Raw genomic sequence first — 25,122 nt, forward strand, 5'->3', positions numbered from 1 at the left:
CAGTTACTGAGGCAGAAGCACCAGGAGAACATTTTTGACCAAAGTCCTTCCCTCTCAAAACCCTGTGATCCTAATCCAGAAGATGTGTTGGAGGGTTGAAAAATCCAGTTCCTTGCTGCCTCCCTACCTTATATTTGGACACAGCCCAAAGGTGACAATATGTTATTTTGACCTTGATTTTAAAGCAGAAAAAAAAATGTCATCAGCTAAATTTGGTTCAAAGGACACAGGAGGATGAAATAGGTAACTAGTAAAAAGCAGTTAAGGAGACAGAAGCCACTCAAAGGTTGTTTAGGAAAGTATATTAGGCCAAAATAAAAACTACTAGAAACACATTAGGAGAAATGACACATTAGGAATACAGAATTCAAGAGTGAGTGGCACTTTAGATGAAGTTTAGAAAATTAAGCCATTGACCTGCAGTTGAGATTAATGCCAAACAAGGTGCCCCTTCTTCTGAAGTAATGAATATTCTTCAAACAGCAAGGCAGCACTGACTGCTGTTTGATGCTGATGACATTGAAAATTTAGGAGAACAAAAATTCCATCATTTTTCATTTGTATGCAAATTTGCCTGTTCCAGAAATTAACCCCTGAACCCCATGTCAATTCTCATCTGGAGGAATTCTCTTTGCTAGCGCCACACAGTGCAGTCTTGTTGCTATCCTGGGGTCACTAGGGCTTCCCAGTTTAGGGGAAAGGAAAAAGACCAAAGTCATAATGCCTGCTTTGTTTACCCTCATTAATGGGGGATAAAGGAGCAATAGAAGCAGAGGCATGTTGTAAAATGCACATCTCTAATGCCTAGGCCTGTGTACTGGCATAATTGAAATGCAAAATGCAGCTGTACCTCTTTTGGCTGAACAGCTATCCCTAATTACTTCTACCAGTGTTAAGGTGAACTATGGGACAATATACAAATCCTATTACTCTGCTTTTCAGCCAGGTCTTCAACTGTTAAAAAAAGTTCCTTTGTTACTTCCCACCTTAGACAAATGCTACTATCTACATGTGAAGGGGAAAGGGGTGGTTGAGCTTTTTTAATTGATGTGGATTTAATTATGCTAATTTAGACAGCTGTAAAATGTTTTCAGGATAGCTACATAATGGTACCAGCAAATACAGGTGTCCTTCACTGCAGGGGCTTAATATTTAACCTTAGCGGCTTTTAAAAAGGAAGAAAGAATTCAGAGCCCTGGTTAACGAGAAAGAGAAAAAGGAGAGAGAGAGAGAGAGAGAGAGAGAGAGAGAGAGAGAGAGAGAGAGAGAGAGAGAGAGAGAGAGAGAGTGAGAGCTTTCTAAACAATTTTAAGGCCCATCTAAGTAACTTCACTACAATCCAGAATATCTCACTCTGGCTCATTATTCTTTCACTTGAGAAAGACAGATAAGAACAAGAGGGAATACCTGCCTCCTGAAACACCCTCTTCCTGCTTAAATGCTTAAAACTTATGTGTAACTGGATAGCCTAAAGTTTAGAGACTGAGTCTGGATTTTCTGATCTATATTCATGAAACTCAATGAAAAAAGGTTGATTTCAGAAAGCAGCAACCTGGAAATCTGGAGTGAAAGCTAGCTTCAATTTTCATATACGAAGAGCCATTAAATGAGAGAATCATCGAGGAAGAGGAGAAATAACCAGAAGACCAAGAGCAGCAATAATAACAATGAGATACTGTCTGGCATAGTGGATGACCAGCTGGTCTCAGAATGAGGAAGCCTTGGGTTCTAGTCTTAGCACTAGCATACTGGTGATGTGAGCCTGGTGATTCATCTCACCTCTGAATGTCCCAGGCACTTCTCTAGGACTGTACAAGTTGAAGAAAAGTTGCCAATTTGCATTGGTCAAGTGGGTGTCCTCACAGAAATTTCTCTACACCAATAGCATTACAGGTAGGGACTAAAATTATAAGCGCTTTGTGGTTTCAAAGTATTTTCCAGTCAGTAGTTCATTTGCTCTTCACAAGAAGCTGGTAAAGTGGGTAATACAAGACTTATTGTCCCCATATTACCATGAGGAAACTGAAATTGGCTAACTGGTTGGCTACAAATCAGGCCTCTGGGGATCCAACAGCTTGGACCGGCAATGGAAAACTGAGTGGTCTTATCTTCTGTCCAATATGCCTTGCTTTCCTGATCCCTTCTTACTACAGCACAGTGCCAAAGTATTCTGAAATCACTAGTGGGAAAACAAAGGGAAGTTATTTAAAATGCAGTGTCCTGATTAATGATGAACTACATTAAAACTCTCCACTCTGTGATAGGCTTTTGAATTGTATGGAGTTCTTTAGAAGTATGTCATAATGGAAGGCTAAGGAAACCTGGTTTTTAGTTACATTTCTGCCACTATGCCCTTTGTGGCCTTGGAAAAATATTTCAATTTTAATGGCTTCAGTTTGCTCATCTCAAAAGGAGGAAATTGGGTTAATTTAACTCCTAGGTCCATTCCAGCTCCAATTTCTAATTGTAGAAATTTAAGTGGAAAGTTGTAAGAAATATATGAAAAATAAATTAAAATCAAGAACTCATATAAATTCACATAATTAAGCCTAAACAAGTGTGTAATTGAGAAAGATATACAAAATGATTTTTCCTATGCCGTAAGCATGTAAGTATAAAACCTAGGATATGGAAGTCATATAGAACCACAGTTGGACTGCACAACCCCTTTCACACAAAAGCACATACTACACCTCATAATATAGCAGAAAGCTCGCTAGGTTCAGAGCCAGAAGACCTAGATTTAGCATGGTGTGGTAGAAGGAGAATTGCAAGGAGAGATGGAGGATCTGCTTTTGAATCCCAAGCTCTCATACTCATCACTGGTGTTCATAGAATCATCTGGGTTACTCTGGGCAACCAACTAATCTCTCTGGGCCTCATTTTCTCATCTGCAACATCATAGCATCAGATAAAAGGACATCCAGGGTCCCTTCTACCTTTGAACCCTATGTTCCTTGTCCCAGCATAGACTCCTAAAAGTTGTGTGACCCTTGGGAAATAACTTCATTTCTCTAATTGTCTCACCATCTTCTCTTTGTAAGGTGGAGACAATAAATACCCCTAGTGTTACCTTTCTCTTAGGATTATTTTAGGGTCAAATGAGATATTGTATCAAAGGCTTTGTAACCTTACTTCTCCATACAAATGTGAATTAATTATTATTAGAATAATTCTAAGAGCTGTTTGATTCCTGCTCTTCTGTAGGGCTAAAAATAGAAGGAAAACTACTTGTATAAGGCCTTTAATAAATCATACACACAGCTTAAATGTTGTTAAGATATTTACAAATGGAGATTGAAATGTGGTCATTTGTAACAGAGCAATATTTCTATTAATAAAGAAAACGTGTTCCATTGATACATTTTGTGGTCAGAAACTTTACTGCCAGAGGTAAAGAAAAATAACATAGATGCATGCTAGGATATCAGAAAGGACAGCTATAGTGATTTTTTTAAATCACTGAATACTTATTTCAATATTTCAAAAGATGTGTGATTTCATTAGTATGGGTATTCTCTCCACTCATGCAAACCACAAACATTCTGCCTTAGGTAGACAGTCTATGTCCAAAACCAATCACCATCTGGTGGCCAGTCTTTTGATAGTAAGCCTTTCTGATCTTAGCTGGAGTAGTTCTCCCATGATGAATATACATTGCATCAGCACACCCATACTCAAAGACTTTTCAGCTTGATAGGACCTGCCATGCGTTCTACTAGCAAAGGCATTAAGAGTCCAGGGTCACCTCCGTATGAGAATGAGACAAAAGAATATAAGTTTGCTGAAAGATTATTAAATATTAAATAAAATGTCAAATGTGCCAGAAATGTGAAATTTAGATCTTAATATCAATTTTGAATTATTCCAAAACTTCTGTGCATAAAGTAAAATCTTATAAATGCAGAAGTATATGTGTATAACATATAATATGCATGTTATACATGTATATATGTATTTATTACTGTCCTATAGTTTGTACAACAGATTTGCTTCTGGCAAAACAATAATAACTCATAATTGCATTCCACTTTAAGATTTGCAAAGCTCTTCCCTTAAAATGACCCTACAAATTAGAAAGTGCAGGTATTAATAGCTGCATTTTACAGATGAGTAAATAGAGGTTCTGAGAGTTTAAGTAACTTTAAACAGTAACACAGCTAGTTAGCACCTGAAATAAAATTAAAACCTATGTCACAACTTCAAGTATAGCATTCTTTCTGCTGGTCAGGTACAGTCAAACTGTGAGACAGGGTGATAACCTCCAGAAATCTGGCCTTATTCCTCTGCGGCATGCCAGTCGACAGCAAGAGGAATCAAAGAGAAGAGAGCACTAGAAAGGAAAGAGAGGAAGGGAGGAGGCACCATTGTAATAGAACCTGAGTTGTGGCTGCCCAGGACCAGAAGAGGGAGCAGGGCAGTCATTCTGTGCAACGCAGCAAGCAGACAATCTTGAAGTAGGACCCGAAGGAAGTTCCCTCTCCCCCTGTGATGACAACCTGGAACATAGCCCCAGGTGTCCTACCCTAGATACTTCTCTGTGTATTATCCTATAAAGACTAGTCAGTACTTCACTGGTGGACAAAGTTCAACCTTCTGCCTTCTCTACCACCAAAAGCACTGACCTATAGGACTGAGAAGATTCCTACTGGTAAAATGAATCACAAGTCTCTCCTAGATTTTTTCTTCTCTTAGGTCTGATTAGGACATAGCTTGACATGTAGGTAAGGAACAAGAAAAAAGAAGAGCGAGACATAGGAAGAAAAGGGAGAAAAAGGACTGAGGAAGAGGAGGAAGAGAGCAAGGGAGGGGGGGAGAGAGAAAAAATAGAGGAAGCCAAGAGGGAAAGAAAGGAAAGGGTTTTACCCAGGGACTTTTCTATTCCTTAATACTCTCATAACTCCCTCAACAAGCAAGGCCTCCATTCATTAGACTTCAAAGACAAGCACTATCAATTTTGTTAAAATTGAACAAAGCTAGAAGGAATGTTTAAGGTGACTTAGAAGAACCCCCTCATTTTAAAAGTTAGGAAACTGAGGCCAGAGAAATGATGTGACTAGCCCAAAGTCACTTAGATTCAACCCAGCTTATCTGACTCCAAATCCAATGCCCTTTCCACTACATCCTACTACCTCTCTAGAGATTTATTAAAGAGACATCATTGATTTGTGCAATGAGACCACTTGCTGGTTGGCAGTATTGATATGTCACCTGACCACACTAATTGCAATATGTTGAAAAATAAAATTCAAAATGGTGGAATTGCATTTGACAGATGAATAACGTAAACGGATTTTAAGCTGCAAATTAAGGACAATGGAAAATGAAGGTGTGAAAAGACATTGGAGACATGAACTTGAAACAGAACTGACAATATTTCAAGGTTACCTGATATGTTGGAGGCAGATGGTACAGTGTGGTGAAACATCTGGTACTTCAACCTTCGAGAACTGGGAAACATTCTAGAAGATGAAGAGGACAAAAGAGGAAATGTCAACCATCCTCTCTTTAATTCTTATAAAAAAAACAACCCTTAAATTTTAACTAGTGGGGTACTCTGAAAAAAAGCCACATGATGGAAAGTCACAACTACTGGCAGAATCAAGGTATCACATAGACTAAATTTCATTGCTACTTCATCAGATACACATGTATAATGCACTATTCTTAATAATAGCACTTTCCCCACAACTATCCAGTAATATAAAGTTAGCACTGGTATCATTGACTCCAATTTCACAGATGAGGAGACTGAAGCTAAGAGGTTAACTGAGATGCCCTGGGTCACACAGCTACTAAGAATGGAAGCCAGGATATGAACACAGGTCTTCTGACTCTAAGTTCTGCATCCTTGCCACTAAACCATAGTGTCAATGAACATGTTAAACATATTCTTCCTTAAAAGTATACAGTAGAATATTTAACCTCATGAGATCACAGGATGATTAGATTTAGAGCTATATGTGACCTTAAAGATCATCTATATTTTATAGGTAAGAATATGTAATGATTTGTCCACAATACACAGGTGGACATTTCTATTACCAGTAAATATGTTCTTTAATCATATATATTTTTTATCTAAACTTATATCCCCACACATATTCAACATACCTATTGGTTCATAAAATTTCCTGTGTTTTTGTCCATGTCTTTTAAGGATTTTCCCATACACGATTACTGCTGATTTCTGCTGGATCAATGTAAGGCTAACATTACCTAATCCTGGACTCCCAAAACCAATCTTGACACTTGCTTTTTCTGTAGTGTCTGCAACTATTAACCAATCCTTACTCCTGGAGACTTCTCCTTTGGCTTTTGCAACACTGCTTTCTTTTGGTTCTCCTCCTACCTGTTCAATTGCTCCTTCTTGGTTGCCTTTGCTGAATCGTCTTCCATCTTCTACCACTATCGTCATCCTACAAAACTCTGTTCTAGGCCTTCTTCTCTTCTGTTTCTAAATTCTTTTACTGATAATTTCATTGCTCCCATAGGTTCAATTATTATCTATATTCAGATGATACCCAGATTCCTAGTCCTAATCTTCCTCCTGAATTCTAGTCCCAGAGGCCTAGCTGTCAACTGGACCTCTCTACCTAAATGCCGCCTAAATATCTCAATGTTACTCCCCATTTCTGTTTTCTCCATAACATCCTCCTCTTCCTCCAAGTCGCCCAGGTCCACAATCTTGGAATCTTCCTTGGTTCTTCCCTCTGTCTCATCTCCCACATCCAGCTAGTTACCAATTCTTATCAATCCACAATATTCACATTTGTCCCCTTCCCTCTGCCCCACCTACTTTTCTAGTCTTATTTTATATCTCTCCCTGTTAAAATCCCTCTCATCCAGTCAAACTGATTTGCTAACAGTTGCTCATATAGAAACTTCCACTTCAACTTCCATGCCTCTGAATGAGTAGTACCCCATGTCTGTCATGTACTCCCTCCTGTGTCAGGTGAAAGATGAAATGACTGAGGAAACAAAGGTTTGAATTTCTGAACATATCGATTTATTGAGCAATGCATATGTGTTATTGTCCAGTAAATGGGAACTAGTAGTCTTCCTCCTCTTTGGCACTGGACCCCAAATACAGGGGAAGACAGACTCTTACACATTAAAAACAATTAATCAAATAAGAATGCCAATTAACCATGACACAATATGAGGCAATCCGATTTCTAATTAGGGACTTTTCAAGTTGGGAGAGAGAGAGCCAATGGGTGAAATTCCTTGAAATCAGAAAAAAGAGGTGTCCTGCTCCCCACAAGTGTCTGTATAAAATCAAAGGAACATGGAAACAATAACTGATTAATCAGTACAGGGCCAGTTTTCAGAAAAGCACATGGGTTGCTTGAGATGAATAGTTGTGAGAAAACTCCTTGCATCAATCTAGGGATCTGACTGAATTTCTGGTCAGTATAACCTAGTCAGGGGTGGGGAACCTGTGGCTTTGAGGCCATATGTAGCCTTCTACGTCCTCAGGTGTGGCCTTTTGACTGAGTCCAGGTTTTACAGAACAAATCCTTTTATTGAGGGGATTTAGTTTGGATTTAGTCAAAGAGTGACACTTGAGGACCTAGAGGGCCACATATGGCCTTGAGGTCACAGGTTCCCCACCCCTGACTTAGTTAAGAGTCTCTAAGCAGTAGGTAGACGTGGTCCAGCTTCCTAGGCACGCAGGGCTAGGTTCAAACCATGGAATAAGGTTTTCTCCCAGTTCCAACAATTGAATGAAGTTTCCTCACAAGAGACAGAAATTGGACGAGATCCATAATTAACTAGAAAGGGAGCTAAGCTAGCTCCAGAATTGAGTCATGAGACAGAGTCAGTGTGGTTCACCCAATCCCCAATACTGCTTGCTGTTGTAAGCCTCCCAATTTGCCCACTCCTCACCCCTGTCTGGTAGAATCCTAGCTTAGTTGCCACCTACAGCACCAGGTCTTTCCAGATGCTTCTAGTTCACAGTACTCTCTCCTTTCTGAGGACATGCCCCCCCCCCTTTTTTACTTATCTGTGTGCATGTGTATCTCCCCTTCTCCACTTCCTGCGCTCAGTAAAATGCAGATTCCTTCAAGGGAGGGATGATTCCAGTTTTGTCTTTGGATCCCGAGTCTAGCACAGTGGCTCGTACAAAGTAGGCCCTTAATAACTGTTTGTTGGGTTGAATTCAATTGAAATTTGAGTTGCTGTGGTAGAACAGCAGCAGGGATGAGGCAATATGACTGTCAGGCTCACAGGTGTCAGTGGCGATCATGTCAATATTGGGATGGGTAGATTGGGTAGCATGGGGCAAAGGAAGGGGGGATGCGTTTGCACTAAGGGTTGGACAGGGACAGGAGGCAAGGTGCCATTTTCACATGTTTTCAGATGAGCCTAAAGCCATCTTGTTGCTTTTTATCCAGCCCAGTTAAATGAGCCACATCTTATTTCTCTGAGTGAAATTCAGGGCATGCTGTCTCACTTCCTTTTTCTCTCTTTTTAAACTCTGGTTTCATCTATGATTGAATCTTGCAAAGGATTCACATGAAGACATTCAATTTGCCAAACAAAAGTCTTCTTGTCTTTATTTATTTCTTAAAATTGTTTTTGATGTACACACATTTACTGTTTACTCTCCATTGCAATAGCATCTTATACTAGATTTAAACTGCTGTTTGTGTTCTATGAGGTTCTTCAACCAAGCCTTCCACATGCTTTGGTATACCCCACTGCCCTTAATTTTGATTATACTCCAGCTCATGTTTTTATGCTTCAGCCAAACCAACCTGATTATTGACTACACAGGGTTGGTTCATTTACACCTCTGAGTCTTCCCAATAGGCCATTGTTCTCTATTAATCATGAACAACTCCAGCATGGTGTTTGGAAATCTTCTTTCCCATAATAAAAATCACCCTGGTCCTGAAGACTCCCCAAACCACTTGTATAGACTACCATACATTTAAACTAGATGTATTTATGATATGTGCATGTGTTCATATATTTTTGCCATATTTATTCTTATATATTTCATATGTGTTTGTCCTGTATAATCTATTTCATTGTTAGCTCTGGAGGAATGGGGATTTTTCTTATAATAACTCCTTATAGTACCTAGTGATTGTATTTAAATTTAAAAAGCACATGTGAATTGACTACTATGTGCCAGGCATACCTTGTCAATAGAAAAAGTTCTTAAAGGATCACATTTTCATGCAATCTTTATATAGAGATCTTCAGATCATCAAATAAGTGAAATAGTTAATCAAATCTAGGGAGAAGGTAATTTATTTGTAATTTAAGAATTCAAATCTCTTAAAAGTTAACAGCAAATATATATGGAGTATCTACTATGCTCAATGCACTTTATTTGGTACAGATTCCTTAATTGCAAAAGCCATTATCAGATAGACAATATCAAGTTGGAATATCTGTGTCTTCTCTTTCAATTTTTTTATCTGTATCTGGGTAATGTGAGTTGCACAAAACAGGCACAGGATAGATATTCCTGGTTTCAGTCTACCTTGGGGGAGCTTTAAATCAAAGGATCACAAGAGCATAGATTTAAAAATAGGAGCCTCAGAGGCCATTAAATATCTAGTCCCCTCATTTTACACATGAGGAAAGCAAGGCTGTGAGACACCAATTGGCTTCCTTGAAGTCATGCAGCTTGTAAGTGTCAGGGGTGAGATTTGAACCCAGCTTCCAATCATGTATGACTCAGGAGCTCACAGGGTGAGATGAGGAGTCCCTGAATTGACTGAAAAATTGGTCACTCAGCAAAGGCACAAAAGCTGTTCTTTGAGCTCTCTTCTTTTATGACTCCTCTCTTAGCTGCAGCACTCCAGGTGCCATTGTGAGCTATTGGAAAAACCTATCCTCCAAAGCCACAGAAGAGGCTTTGCACAAGAGCAGACATGGAATATCAGAATTCTCTGCAAAGCTCTCCTGAGGGGCCACAGTCCACATCTACAATAACAGTGGAGAAGGCAGCCCTTCTCACAGATGATCAGCATCAGTGCCCTGACTAAACAAACAAACTAGATAACCTGGACATCTTTCAATGCTGGTTAAAATAACTGGACCTACTCTCCAATAGGTGGAGAGCATTGCAGAGCCCTATTTCTGAAGAAGAAAATACAAGAAAAAGTTCTCAGTTGGACCTAAACTCTGCAGACCTCTACTCGATGATCCTAGTGGCCAGGTCTTCTTTCCCCTCTTTTTATGCTTTGTATTCCTTTTTGGATCAATGTCTTAAGGTGTTGGGCCAAGGGAGAAGGAGCTGGGCTCTTGGGTCCCTGTGAGAACTGTGTTCTTTTGCAGGTCTCTGCTTTTGTGAGATTGAATAAACCACAAGTAGAAACTGAACCAGTCAATTTAACAATGGTTGATGACCACTTATGGGACTTCAACTGAGTCTGTAGGCAACAGGAATCTGTTCTGAATTTAACTTCCCATCCACTCCCCCACCAGACTTGTGCCTGGTACATAGTAAGGGCTTAATAAATGCTTGTTGACTAGCACCATGACACCAACAGTGTACTTGACCCTGCATACAACACAGCAAGTGGCTAACCATAGAAAGCAGCTTCTTGGTACATTTTTTTTTCTCTACTAATAGAAAAAAATTTTTTGAGATGATATCCCTATATTGCCCAGGCTGAAAGTACAGTGGCCAGTCCAGGGGTGGGGAAACTGTGCCCCGTACGTCACATGTGGCCCTCTAGGTCCTTAAGTGCAGTCCTTTGACTGAATCCAAATTTCACAAAACAAATCTCCCTCATAAAAGGATTTGTTCTTTAAAACTTGGACTCAATCAAAAGGCTGAACCCAAGCACCTAGAAGGCCACATGTGGCCTGGAGTCCACAAGTTCCCCACCCCTGGGCCAGTCACTCACAGACCTGATCGGCATTGATGCTTGGACTTACTCTGTTTCTCACCTGGTTAGGCTTGCTGCTTCTTAGGAAGCTTTGATTGATTTCTGCCCCCACACCTCACCATATTGGTGCCCAACTTAGTGCAGACACAAAAATCTACATTAGTCTAGTATATTTCAGAAATCCTAAACTTAAGCTATCTACCAGCCTCAACCTCCCTGACAGCAGGGATTTCAAAAGTGTGTTGCAATGCCCAGCCTCCGATCTCCAATTCCTAAAGTCAAACCTCAGGAATCCACACAGTTTACACCTTGGCTCTAGCTCTTCCTAAATCTGAATTGCCTATTTCTTCTCTCCAGTTCTACCACTTAAATATTGCAGTCATGCCTCTGTCCATTTTTCATATGGCAAGACCTTTTGCTGTCTAGATTACTAAAGGTTAAAAGAAGTCCATGTGTAATTCATTGTAATTGGCCTCCAAGTATATTTGTGTATATTATATTTGCAGGAATATAATGTTTTCCCTACAGCCTTCCTCCCTCCTCACAGAATTCCAACAGCAAAACAATATATATTACCATGAATATATTATCAGTCCTAACTTGACAATCTTGCTGTTGACAATATTGGTTATACTTCACTTCATCCTCCTCCTGTGGTCCAAAACCAATTCCAACCCCCCTGGGCCCATACTAGGGTTGTCTAGCAGCTGAAGGGCCAACTGCCAACTGATCTGGAGCATAGACTTTCCAGCATCAGCACCTGACTTCCTGGCTGGCTTCCTCTCAGGTCTCATTGGTTGATGTGGCAGCTGTGAAACTGACAATGAGCTTGGTGTTGGGTCAAGTTTTCTGTCTGGCTGACTTGTTCTCTTAGATGCCATTTTCCTTGACTCACCCTTGATTACAGGGAATGTTCTCGATTATATTTCAAAATAATATGATATCCATAAGCAAAGCTTTGGAAAAGGCTTTTTTTTTTAAATATTACCCATTCCTGTATTTTTTTAATGCAGAAATGTAAGAAGTGGTGCTGAGAGCCAGCCAAATCCTGGTGCTTAGCCCAGTAGTATATCAAATTCCTTTTGTAGATCCAGAATAAAATCCTATAGTCTTTTCATAGGAATATAGAGTGCACTGTGTGCCCATGTAAGTAGTTTATAAGTTCAAAAATGGCCTTTCTTTCATACATTGAAGAATTTGTAAGATTTTTAAACCAAAATATCAAAGGTAAAAAGAGCTAAGATTTGTGCTCTGATACATATAAACTTCATATAAAATAAAGCACAGCTGTAGGGTAAAGTGGGCCCTACATTCAAGGGTTAACATACAAATCACTATAAGGTTTGCCTGCAAGTGGAAAGTTCTATCATTGCTTAAGATTTCTTTATAAGTTACAGGATAGCAAAAAAAGAAAACAAATCAGACCATGGTGCTTCAGGCTCACAGTGCAAAAGTTCTATTTGATGTAAGTTGTGTAGTAGAGGAAGGAAGGAAGGAAGGAAAGAAGGAAAGAAGGGAGGGAGGAAGGGAGGGAGAGAGGGAGGAAAGGAGGGAAGGAGGAAGGAAGGAAGGAAGGAAGAAAATTGGCTGTCAGTGGTTGAGATCCTGGAATTCATTCTGTTTAAAGGAAAGAAAAGCACTGTTTTTAATGTTTTTCCCCCTATTTTGACGCCAAAATTCTTAGATAAGCTACATTAGCCCTTTCCCCCTATACATAAGCTTAACTGAAAAAAATCAATGGGAATTATTGTGAGTCATCACCTCATGGAGAATAGTTGGTTTAGGTCCCCCACAAAAATTGTCTACAACAACAACAAAAAATTCTCCATGATTTCTACCACACTCTTCATTCCACAACATCTTTCAAATCTCTTTTCCCCAGATAAGAATTCCACTGAATCCTATCCCCTACATGAGTCAGTTGTTTTTTTTTATAGACAGAAAATAGTATTATATGCTAACATCTATTTAACATGGTCTCTAGGGCAATGTTATTGAGTTCGTACAAAATTAGACCCTCTCTGCTACTTGTTCAAGAAATAGGACAATTTTCCTTTGGCCTTTAGAGTCCAGGCTAAAATATAAAGTATTAAAACCAACCTATAGACAATTCTTCTAATTTCAAGTAATAGAAAATACATGTGGGATTTAAGAGATTGCACCCTGAAGTGATAGCAAACCTGAATGCTATTACAAGGTGGTCCAAAAGTCTTAGTGCAGTTATAACTGCACTGACTTTTAGAATATCCTGTATCTTTTAAACCTGACATAAAGTCTTTAAATCAGTCTAGCAATATGAGCTAAAGATTACTTGAGCCTTTGGGGGGCAGGGATGGGGAATAACATCTAATTCAATGACAATGAAATATCCATAAGATAATATCCACCTGTTCCTGAACATGAAACTCATGAAGTAGAAAAAAAATTAAAGGGGAAGTTTTTAATGCATCATATGCAAGTCTAAAGAAGTTTAAAGTTATATCAATGGAAAGGCAAAGATAAATATTTAAGTAGGAGAAATAAGCAAAGGCTGAAAAACCACTTGTCAAGTAGGTTATAATGGAGATTCCTTTCCTGGTGTAGTGGGAGTAGGATGACTGCTAAAGTCTTTTCCAACTCTAACTTCTGTGATTCTGTGAAATGCCTCCCAGGTGCATCTGTTTCTACCAACATTTTGAAGACTAATGAAGCAGCAAATATTATCACCAAAAATGTTCCATTTGGGTGAACTCGAGGGTTCTACAGTGTAATTGGCACAATTTATACACAGTCAAAGTCGTTTAACTGAATCCAGAGGCATTTGCCTGTAACAAACTGTAGAAATAGGTACAATATGAACATTTCTGGTTGGACATTTCCTAGTTTTTCATAACTTTTCAGTTTTTTTCTGATCAATGGATTTTATGAAAATTAGTATGTTTGCATCTTTTCCCACTGCTTAGAAGCCTATAGATAATGGATACGTTTAAACCATTTAATAAACAAACCTTAAAAAGAGTTTACCAAATGTGACATTTCTTTAAATTATTTTATTCTTTCTCCAAGTCACAAGAAAATACATAGAAGAGTCAACAAGTAGATTTGATATTGATTATTTAAAGCTGTAAATGAATGTAAAATGGACTCAGACCAAATAGGAAGAGATATTTTTTCTATGAATTATATGGCAGGAAATTAATGATAAAAGATGTGTTTGTTTTATTTTGGCTATTTTTTAGCATCATAAATTTCCTACTCCTCTTCTCCCCTTAAGTCTAACCATGTATTTTCCCAAATGGTTTGTCTATAACTTAATGCAGCTAATTCTTTTGAAATAATGTTGTTAGCATAATTGACGTTATATAGTTCAAATGTACATTATAGAATAGTCTGTCACTAGACACTAAATTGAAATTTTAAAGAAAATGATAGAAATAGCTGTAAGGGGAAAAGTACCCTTTTAAATCTAATTTGTTATGCACCACAGTAGGGTAATGGATGCAATGAAAGTTCTTTTATTGAGTTTCCATGTCCAAAAGGTACTTAGGTAGCAAAGGATGTTAAGCAGACCCCCTGTGCTCCTTCTTTAACTAAAGATAGCAGGAAATAAGGTATATAGGTTTGTGTCCTCCTGATTTTTATTTCCTCAGGAGTATAACTTATGCAAAGGGCACCTTAGGCTACTTAGCAGATCACAAAGGGTGCCCTAGACCCCCTTGCTGTCTGTATGAATAGAGTGATCTAAGGGATGGCTGAAACCATACAGGGAGTTAAATCCTTCAGGTGGGTCTTTTCAAATTCCAACAGTGAGGAGTTACTGGAGAATTGGTAAGGATTTCACTAGGCCCCAGCAGGTTTGAGATCAAAAGCTTTGGTTAAATAAAAGCCTGTTGGGAAATCTTAAAACCTCTTTGTAATGTAACTTTAAAAAGTTAATACAAAGAACCCTTATGCTGAAACTGGAAACAGCACGAACAAAGGGTATATCAAAACTGATTCCATTAAGAGAAAGCAGACATACAAATTCACTTAATTTAAAGAGCAATCCAGTTATATTACTCCATTACCATTTTAAAAACATGTATGCTTCTCTTTAAATATACTTTGTTGTTCAGGTATAGTATTTAAATCTCCATCTTTATTTATTTGTGGGAGAAGAAAGATGGTGAAGGATTTTATATCTACTCTGGCACAGGATGCTTTTCAAATAAAGTCAAATTAAATATGATATGTTGTCCACGCATCAGCCAGTTGGTTCTATCTTTTTTCATTGTATCAAACTGCTAATTGCCCAGCCTCCTTAAATGATAAATCTTCAGTTCATATTGATTGATATATTATTAATGAGTCCTTATTATCATGTAACCTTTATAATTAATAGCAATCAGTTTCTCAGTAACTTAGAAAGTTTCATTAACTAAATTGTTACTTTAATGCACAAATAGGGATATTTGGTTCAAGGAACAAAAGTGCTGCTTGGATCTGCCACCTTGATTTTGGCTACTCCTCTTTAGTTTCTCTGAGCACTTTCACACTGATACATGATATTACCTTATTCCCATGACACCCTAATGAGGCCATAAAAACATGAACCATCCAAAAGCCAAATGACTTGGCAAAGAGAACCCAAGAGTAGAACTCAGATCTCAATTCCTAGTTTAATGCTTTTTTCTCCCCACTAAGTAGGAATATATCTCTAATCCTGCCAGACTCCAAGAGACAGTCAGTCAACAAACATTTATTAATCATTTATTATGTATCAGACATTGTACATACAAAGAAAGACAAAAAAAATACTCACTGCCCTCATGGAGCTCATATTCAAATGGGAGACAGAACATGCAAATATCCAGGTATATACAAGACATATCCAGTATAAATGGAAGATTATCTTAAGGGAAGTTATTAGTAGCAATAGGAACCAGGGAAGGCCTCCTGCATGAGGTGGGATTTGATTAAAATCTTAGATGGAAACAAGGAAACTAAGAAGTGGCCAGGGGACAGAGCACTGTGGGAATAGCAAGTAGACCAGAGTGGCTGCTGGACCACAGAGTGCTTGGAGAGCAGTAAAGTGTAAGAAGACTAGAAAGGTAGGAAGGTTGTGAAGGGCTTTAAATTTCAAACTGGTCTCTATATTTGATCCTGAAGTTCACAGGAAGGCACTGGAGTCCATTGAGTAGGGAGGTGGCATGACCAGACCTGCATTGTAGGAAAATCATTTTGGCAGCTAAAGAGAGGTCGAACTGAAAAGAGAAAGATTTGAGAAAGGTGAACAAGTTAGGAAGCTATTTTAAGAGTCCAGAGGAGAGGTGATAAGGGCCTGTACAAGGGTGATGGATATGTGAGTAGAAAGAAAGGAATGTAGGTGATAGATGTCATGCCAAGAAAAATTTATCAATAAAAAAAGGATTAAAATTATTTGGAGACAAATCATTGAATCCCAAAGAACTGGTCGATCGAATAAACAGAAACCATAGAATATTTCATCAAAGAAAATGACAACAGTGAAATAATATACCAAAACTTTTGGGATAGACATAAAGCAGTCCCAAGGGAAATATTTACATCTCTCAATGCATTCAGCAATGAAAAAGAAAAAGAACTGATTGATGAATTGTAAATGCCACACAAAAAATTACAAAAGTAACCAATCAAAAAACACCAAAAAAGCACCAAAATAGAAGTCCTGAAAAATCAAAGATTGACAAAATTGATAGCAAAGCAACAACATTGAATTCATTAAACTAGAAGCTGATTCAAAAAACAAACAAGAAAAGAAAAGAAAATAGATAAGCTGCCAGTATGAATTTTTAAAAGAGAAGGAAACCAAACTCTATTAAAAATTTTTAAAGAGAACTAACAACAATTGAATGTAAAATAAAAGAAACTATCAGAAAATATTTTGTCCAGTTATATGTCAACATAGAGGTGCAGTTAGGTGGTACAGTGGATGGAGAGCCAGGGCCAGAATCAAGAAGACTCATCTTCCTGAGTTCAAATCTGGCCTCAAACACTTGCTAGCTATCTGACCCTGGGCTAGTCATTTAACCTTGTTTGCCTCAGTTCCCTCATCTGTAAAGTGAGCTGGAGAAAGAAATGGCAAACCACTCCAGTATCTTTGCCAGGAAAACCACAAATGGTGTCACAAAAAGTCAGACGTGACTAAAGCAATTGAACAACAAATGCCACATAGTTGATAACTTGGATAAAATGAATAAATGCTTATAAAAATGTAAAATACCTAAATCAGCATCACAAAAAATAGATTATGCAAATAATTGAATATCTGAAAAATTAAGTTTAATATGAAACACTAAAAGAACAACAAATTCCAATAGTACATAAATGATTTGCAAAAATAAGAAAAGGCATTCTTCCAAACTCTAAAATTCAAATACTTAAACCATGGACAAACAAATAGAGAAAGAAAAGTATAGTTCAATATTCCTAATGAACACAGATGCAAAAATATTAAGTACAATTTTAGGAAAGAAGCTATGACAATATGATAAAGATTATATACTTTGACTAGGTTGTATTTTCCAGAAAGGCAGGATTGATTCAATATAAGGAAAACAATAAATACAGTAGATCATATTAATAGCCAAGTAAAATTCATCCAAATGTGCTTACATTTTATAATTTTACACAGTACATGTGGGAAAACTCAAATCCTCAAATATGCTTCAATAGTCCTGAAAGCATTTTGTTTCTTGGATTACTGGCAAAATCCTAGAATGTGTTATTTAAGTGATGGTTTGGAAACATTTAAAAAGGCAAACAAGGGTAACTAAAAGCTAGCAATAGATCATCAATATGCCATCCTCCCCCCCCCAAAAAAGAAAAAAAAACATTGATTTTTTTCTGAGAAGTCTGTACCACTAGATCCTGGGAATGCAATAAACATGTTTTACCTGAATTCCAGTAGGGTATCTGACAGAATCTTTCATTATATAGTATATTTGTGGGAAAGGTAAAGGAGCACATCACATGTGTCTTCAGAACTGGGTGAACAATTGTACCCAAAGAGTATTGATTTACAGATTGATGTCAGCCTAGAGATCTCTAACAGACTGTCCCAGAGATAAGAGTTTGTTGGCCCTATGTTGTTTTTTTAAAATTTATTTTTATTCTGAACTTAACAAACACTTCAAAAATGGCATTTCTAAGTTCATAATAGAACAGAAAAAAAGTAAACTGTAAATTTCTGTTACAGCTGGCTTTTCTTTTAAAGTACTGTATATAATAACTTCAACCTGTAGCTTACAAAACAGTCCTGCTTGAGATTCTTTCTGGCTTTCCTTTTGTTCTTTTCTCTGAATTTTTAAAGAAAATGCTTTAATGACCATCTTTCCTTTGGAAGGGGAGCTGTTTATCTATTCCTCTTCACACAACCCCTTCTTCCCTTAGGAAAAAACAAAAACAAAAACAAAGCCTTTGTAACAAATATACATAGTAAAGTAAAACGGATTACAATATTAGTGTGCACAAAAATGTTTTGTCTTATTCAGCACCGTAAGTCCATCACCTCTCTGTCAAAAAGTGGGAAGCATGCTTCATCATCAGTCCTCTAGAATTATAATTGGTCATTGAATTGATCAGAATTTTTAAGTCTTTCACATTTATTTTGAACACATATCTATGTATACATACATATACACACTCTCCTTGCTGACCACTCTGCATCAGTTCTGACAAGTTTTCTTAGGTTTCTCCGAAACCAAACACTTCATCATTACAATGCAATAATATAATATTACATTCATACACCATAATTTGTTCAACCATTCTCCAATATATAGGTACCCCCTTAGTTTCTACTACAAAAAGAGCTACTATAAATTTTTTTTATTATATGAGTGATCCTGTGTTGTTCAGCACTTTTATCAATAACTGAAATAGAAACAAATAGCATGCCATTACTAAATTTATGACACAAAGCTGAGAGTGATAGTCAATATATTGGGGAAAAAAGTTTAATGTAAAAAAAAATCTAAATAGGCTAGAATTATATGCCAAATCCAATCAAATAAACTACAATGGGGCAAGTATAAAGTCCTAAACAAGGGTTTAAAAATTAAATAGAAAAACAACATTATGCCTAAATGGAAGTTTAGGATTTTAAGTGTGTGAAAGTTCAATATGCATCAATAGTGTGACATGGACAAAAAAAAAAGACTGAGGCAATTTGGGTTGCATTAATAGAAGCATAGCTTCTAGAAATGGAGAAAGACATGGTCCATTGTATTCTATCTGGGCCAAATCATATATGTGGTCAGCTTGAAGTATCACTTTTTAGGATGGACAAAGACAAGTTGGAACATAAGAAACAGGTGATTGAAATAGAAATTGGAAACTGTGAAATACGATGATTAAAGTAATTGGGAAGTATACCCTGGAGAAGAAACAAAACAGTATCAACATTCTATTTGCAACTATTTAAAGAACTGTCATGTAGAAATGATGTTTGATTAGCCTCAGAGAGTATAAGACAAATGGGCACAACTGCCAAGAGGTAGATTTCAGCTAGATACAAGGATACATTTCCTAACAATTCAAACTATTTTGAAGTGGAATAGGCTACCTTGGATTGCATGAGCTCTGGATCACCATAGGTCTTCATGTGGAAGTCATTCTGAAGGACTATTTGTCATGGATATTATGGAGACAATTTCTGTTTAAGTAGAGTTTTGACTAGATAACTACTGAGGAACTTTCTAACTCAGAGATTATGTGAGAGATGTCAGGACTGGAAAGAAATACTAGGGAGTCATCATCACAAAGGTGATAGTTGGAGTTAAATTGTAAGTTAAATTGTAAGTTGCCAAGACAGTGTAGCAACAGAAGAAAAGAATACAGAGGATGGTAGGACTTCCTTGGGGGTTGTCCACCATATGGACTGTGACAAAAACAAAGAACCAACAGAAACAAAAGAGCATCAGTTAGAGGAAAGTACCAGGAAAAAAAAAAAACTAGAAGAGTGTGATGCATGTGAAGTCAAGGGAAGAGATAGTATCTAGAGAAGATAGAGCCACAGTGTCAGATGCTTCAGAAGAGACAAGGAGGATTTGACATGGGGGGGGGGGAAGAAGCTCAATAGAGTTTGAACATTGGTTGCCTTTGAGCAATACCATATGTGAATTTTCCCCTGAATATTCAATAATTTTCCACAAAGTCCTACTTTGATGCCTAATAATGTTATAAAAATTTCATCCAGAAGTTCTATCACTGTAACTTAATTTCTACAACAAGAAGACCAAAAGAACCAAGAAAGCACCTTAGTCAGCATACATCTGTCTTGGTTATGTAACAGAGAGGTGGCTACAAAAGGAAACCACAGGTCAGAATATAAATTGGTCTGTAAAATCTTACAAAGAGGGATGATGAATGATTATGAGCACTATCATATCATATAATAAAGTAGAGAGAAATAGTGAAGGTCAAAACTAGTTTATAGAAAACTGAACAAGCTATCCAACTCAGCACAGTCATCCCATGAGTATTAAAGCATGAAAATTGAAGAGGACTAAAAAGAGAATGAAAAATGGAACAGATTTGCAAAAATCGACTTGAACAAGCTGATTTCTCCACTGAGAATGGACGAACTACCACAATATGACCCACAGCTCCCAAACTTCTTGGAGAGGAGGTTGAAATGGCACTAAAGAGAAGATGGGAAAAACAACTTGAATGAACCAAGAATATATAGAGGACCACAATGGAGAAAAGATAATTGTGAGGTTGTTGAATGACCAATATATAAGATATTTGAGGGAGGGAAAGATACCAAAACTATGAAAAAAGTTCTTTTGAAAAACTTTTTTGAAAGTAATTTTGAAAAAAAAAATGACCAAGAGATCAACAATTAACAAGGTATATATATATATATCAACTCTCCCATGTAAATAAAATATTTCTAAGAATCATCTATACATGAATCCAGGGTATCCTCAAAGAAAGCTTTATTAGGGAAGAATCAGTCTTTCATAAGTCATCAGAGGTGTTTTATTAAAGAACTGGTTTTCTGAAAAATGGCACAACATACTTCTAAGTTTTATCTGCATTATTAATATTTTCTTAAGTACAGACAATAAATGAAACAGTAAATTAAACCTGAATTTGTAGTGTTTGTCCATTTCTGAGGTTTAAATCCTCACTCTGAAATTTCAACAATAAGCTCCTATCACAGATCTGAAGTTTCATATGCAATCTTTTTATTATATCTTGTCATAGAAATGCTTGTTTTATCCCATAAATGAAAAATAAAATAATTTTTTAAAAAAAGGAAGTCCAGGCATGCTTGTCTGGTAGAAATGATAGGCATATAACTTAGCTGAATCCTAGATGTCCATCTTTTTAAAATATTCTTCTCTTTATGAAGCTAAATAAATCTCCTTTTGTTAACTGCATCAAACAAACAAACGAAAAAGAATGAGCTCTTATGAGCCTGTAAGAACTGACTAGTAAATCCCTGAAAGCAGTATTCAACAAAGGACTACATCTTTGCCATTTCACAATTAACTGAAAGGTGTAGCAGATACAAGATCATATTGTATATATTGCTTATTGAGTATGAGAGAGTATTGATCTAATAGAACAAAACAATGTTTCATAAGCTTTTTTACAGCATGCTCTCTCTATACACTCATTAAAAAATAATTCAGGATTCTATAGAACATGTAACCACAAAAATAACCCTGTTCAATGACCTTCTGACAATAAACATGTTTATTATCAGGTGAAGCATAAAACCAGAAGAGAGCAAGTATGCATACAGGTCCAGCCTAGAAAACCACGAACAGGTTCATCAACCTTAGGCTGGCCTGTTGGTTACAAACCCTTTGGGAATTCATGACAAAATGTCTTTCAGTACCATGCAGTCCTCTCTTACTTCTACAGTGACAGTGACAGATGGAGTAGCTAAGTAAGTAGAGGATAATGAGACATATAATATTTAGACTATCTATAAACATTAATCTAAAAGTTGGTACTCCAAAACAAGATCCTTATCCATGTCCAATGAGATGACATTTTACTAGAAAAACTGGATCTTATCAAGGTTGATATTCTTGCTATAAACAAAATTCTTGCTATAAAAGAAATAAGGAATTCACAGCTATAAGAAAGAATGTCTCACACATTCTCCTAAATCAAGACAAATAAAGAAGTTGGCAGAGAGCTTTTCATCCTATGTCCAAAGGCCACAAGAAAATATCATTTCATGAAATACTGGATCATTTCTCCTGGAAGAGCTGATGATAAGCATAAGCAAAAAGACCACCATGAAGACAAGTGTGGCTTAGAACACCAACATCTGTTGAAGAGAATGAGGAGGCAGAAAAATACTATGGTATGACAAGCGTGATAAATGCTCCCAAATTATATGTATGTATGTATATATGTATATGTATATGTATATATGTATTTATGAGTGTGTATCTATATATCTGTATCTCTATCTATTTTTTTTAAAGATTGATTTAGTGGAGAGAAAACTGATCTGGGAGTCAGGAAGACAGGTACAGGGGAACTTCTAGATGACGCAGTTCTCTTTATCAATACAATTTGACACCTTCTTTGCAAATTACTAGCACACTAAAAGAGCAAATGAATTACCCAGGATCACAGACAGTATGTATCAAAGGCCTTAGTGCTGGTACTGTACAATGTGGAGGTTGAATAAGTGGCCTCAGAGCCATAATCTAAGAAGCTGGGGATGAGAGCTCACAAGTGACTGAGATTAGGTGAGAAGGAAAGAAATGGAAAAAGGAGACCCATGACTTCATAACATATGTAAAGAAAATGGGGGTTTCAATTTTTGACCCTTAGTGTATTGAATGCTGAAACAAACCAATTTAACATACCAACTGGTAATCCAAAGGAGAGGATCAATATATTTCAGAAGGTTAAACAAATATAAGAAATTGATAAGTACAGTAAAAATGACTTTTGGATTATGCACTACTTAGTATGCACTCAATGAGTCAACAAATATTTTACAGCACTTACTATGTTCCAATCATTGTGTTAAGTGTTGGGGGTACAAAAACAAACCATTGCTTGCTTAATTGTTCTTTCCCATGATAACTAAAACAACTGGGGGTTAGCCAAAAAATAGTTTTAAAAATATTTAAAATATCATTGTAGGACCCTTGTAAAAGATTCTCTGATACTTCCAAAATATTTCTCCAGACAATTTGAACAATCAGTAGCGAAAGTGGCAGCTAATATCTACTTCATCTTAAAGTTCTAGCGAAATTGCAGCCCAAAATACTGCAAAGCATATGGTTTATTCAACAAGTTATTGACATGGTGGCAAGACAGAGTTTTCAGGAGTCTTCTGAATAAGGCTAATAGAAAGACAGCTACTCCTCAAACAACAGCATTTAGCACATGTTAGAAACTATTCTAAGATCTCTATATCTCTGGTATGTGCAAGGGCCAAATCTTACACTACAAAAAAGAAATACATGGTTCCTACTAAAAGGAATATACTGCATACTGAACTACTTCCTGTGAGGTGATGGAATAATATGAGGCTACTGAATTCCTCTTAACTATTTAGAGATTCTGCTAAACTCTCTATCCCACAAAATAAGGAGGGGGGAAATCAATCAGCAAACATGCATTAAATGCCTACTAGATTCTTGCAGGACCCTCAGTCACTCAAGCAAGCACAGCTCTGGGGGACAAGCTGGAGTTTGCAGGCTACATGGGAAGGAAGCCCTGATTTTTCATTCTTGACAATGCATCCTTCCCACCTTCCACCCCCACCCCCAGAAGTGAACAATAGATTTTGTCCAGTTTCAGACTCAATTTTGTCTCCCACTTCTCAAAGAGGAAAGAGGCTCAGGATGTGGCTGTGGGGAGCAATGGGATCTTGCTGGTCTCTAGCATAGAGAGCATCTTTCCTCCTGGATAGTTCTGGCAAAGTCTCTTCTGGCCTTAACTACTGAGTGGGCATTGCACCAGTCAAACTGAGACCTGGGTCTCAGCTTAAAAAGGCCACAGTCTCCCATTGCATCCAGGGCCATCTCCAATTGTCCTGATGGCTCTGGAGGAGAGAGTAAGGTTGGTGACTTTGCATAGTCCTGCCCCACTTAAACCCAATTCACTTTCAAGTCATGGCATGACTTTCCTGATGTCATGGTCTTCTTCCAGAATGAAGGACAAACAACAACTATATACCATGCATTCTGGTATGCTCTAGGATATGAAGACAGAGAATAAAATAATTTCCGGGTCTCAGATGAGGCCCTACAACCATTTAGTCCCAGGTACCCTCCTATAGCACCCACCCAGGGGCTGAATACCTCACACTATTCAGTCCTATCTAGTCTTCTTCTCCTCCCTGGCCTTTGTGCACAAGGAGATCCTGGAAGCCACCCACTTCTTTGTCCCACCCTTCTTCTTCACCTACCCTATTGAAGCCTTGACCTGATCTAGAGCTGAAAGCTTCCTGGAGGCTTGTACCTACTCCTTTATATACCCTGTCCCCCCCATCTGCCTCTCAGTGTGGTAGCTGACCTTGATGCCATGTTCATCCTCTTTGAAAGCATTTGACAACACAGCTGAAAACATCATGCTAAAAAGCATGGGAGCAAGTACATAGCCTTGTTTCACTCCATTGGTGACTGGGAAAGCACGAGAGCATTCTGAAGATCACCTGGCAGAACACTGAGGTCCTTTCTTGAACTAAACTGCTAAGCATTCAAACTGCTTCAGAGAGCACAACTGAGATGGGCTGGCCACATTGTTCAAATGCAAAATGCACGCTTGCAAAACAGACTATTTATGGAGAAGTAAAGAGGGCCAAGCTATTCAAAGACACTCTCAAGGTCTCTCTGAAGGACTTTGGAATTGATCGTGTGACAAGGGAGACATTGGCACAGGACTGCTCAACATGGCGTGCCCACATCAGAAAAGGTGCTGTGCTCTATGAAAAAAGCAGAATGGAAATAGCTCAAGAGAAATGCAAGATATGCAAACTTAGAGAATCCACCCCAAAGGTTCACAAGGACTATCTGTGCCCAACTTGTGGTACAACATTCTGAGTTCACGTTGGTCTGATCAGCCAGTTAGACACACTAAAACTTGACTCTAGCATAATGATGTCATTTTGGTCCTCTTTGAAAATGAAGGACAGCAACCAATCAACCCCTCCCTCTCCCCACCCCCAACTAAGCTGTTTCATGAAACTGACAGGAAAGAATCTCCGCCCTTTATCCATCCTCCCATATAAAGTAAAGAGGAATCTCCCCAAGGCCAAGAATATTGCCCACTT

This window comes from Phascolarctos cinereus, unplaced genomic scaffold (genome assembly GCF_003287225.1).
Source record: "Phascolarctos cinereus isolate Bilbo 61053 unplaced genomic scaffold, phaCin_HiC Scaffold_726;HRSCAF=1367, whole genome shotgun sequence".
NCBI classification, from domain to species: domain Eukaryota; kingdom Metazoa; phylum Chordata; class Mammalia; order Diprotodontia; family Phascolarctidae; genus Phascolarctos; species Phascolarctos cinereus.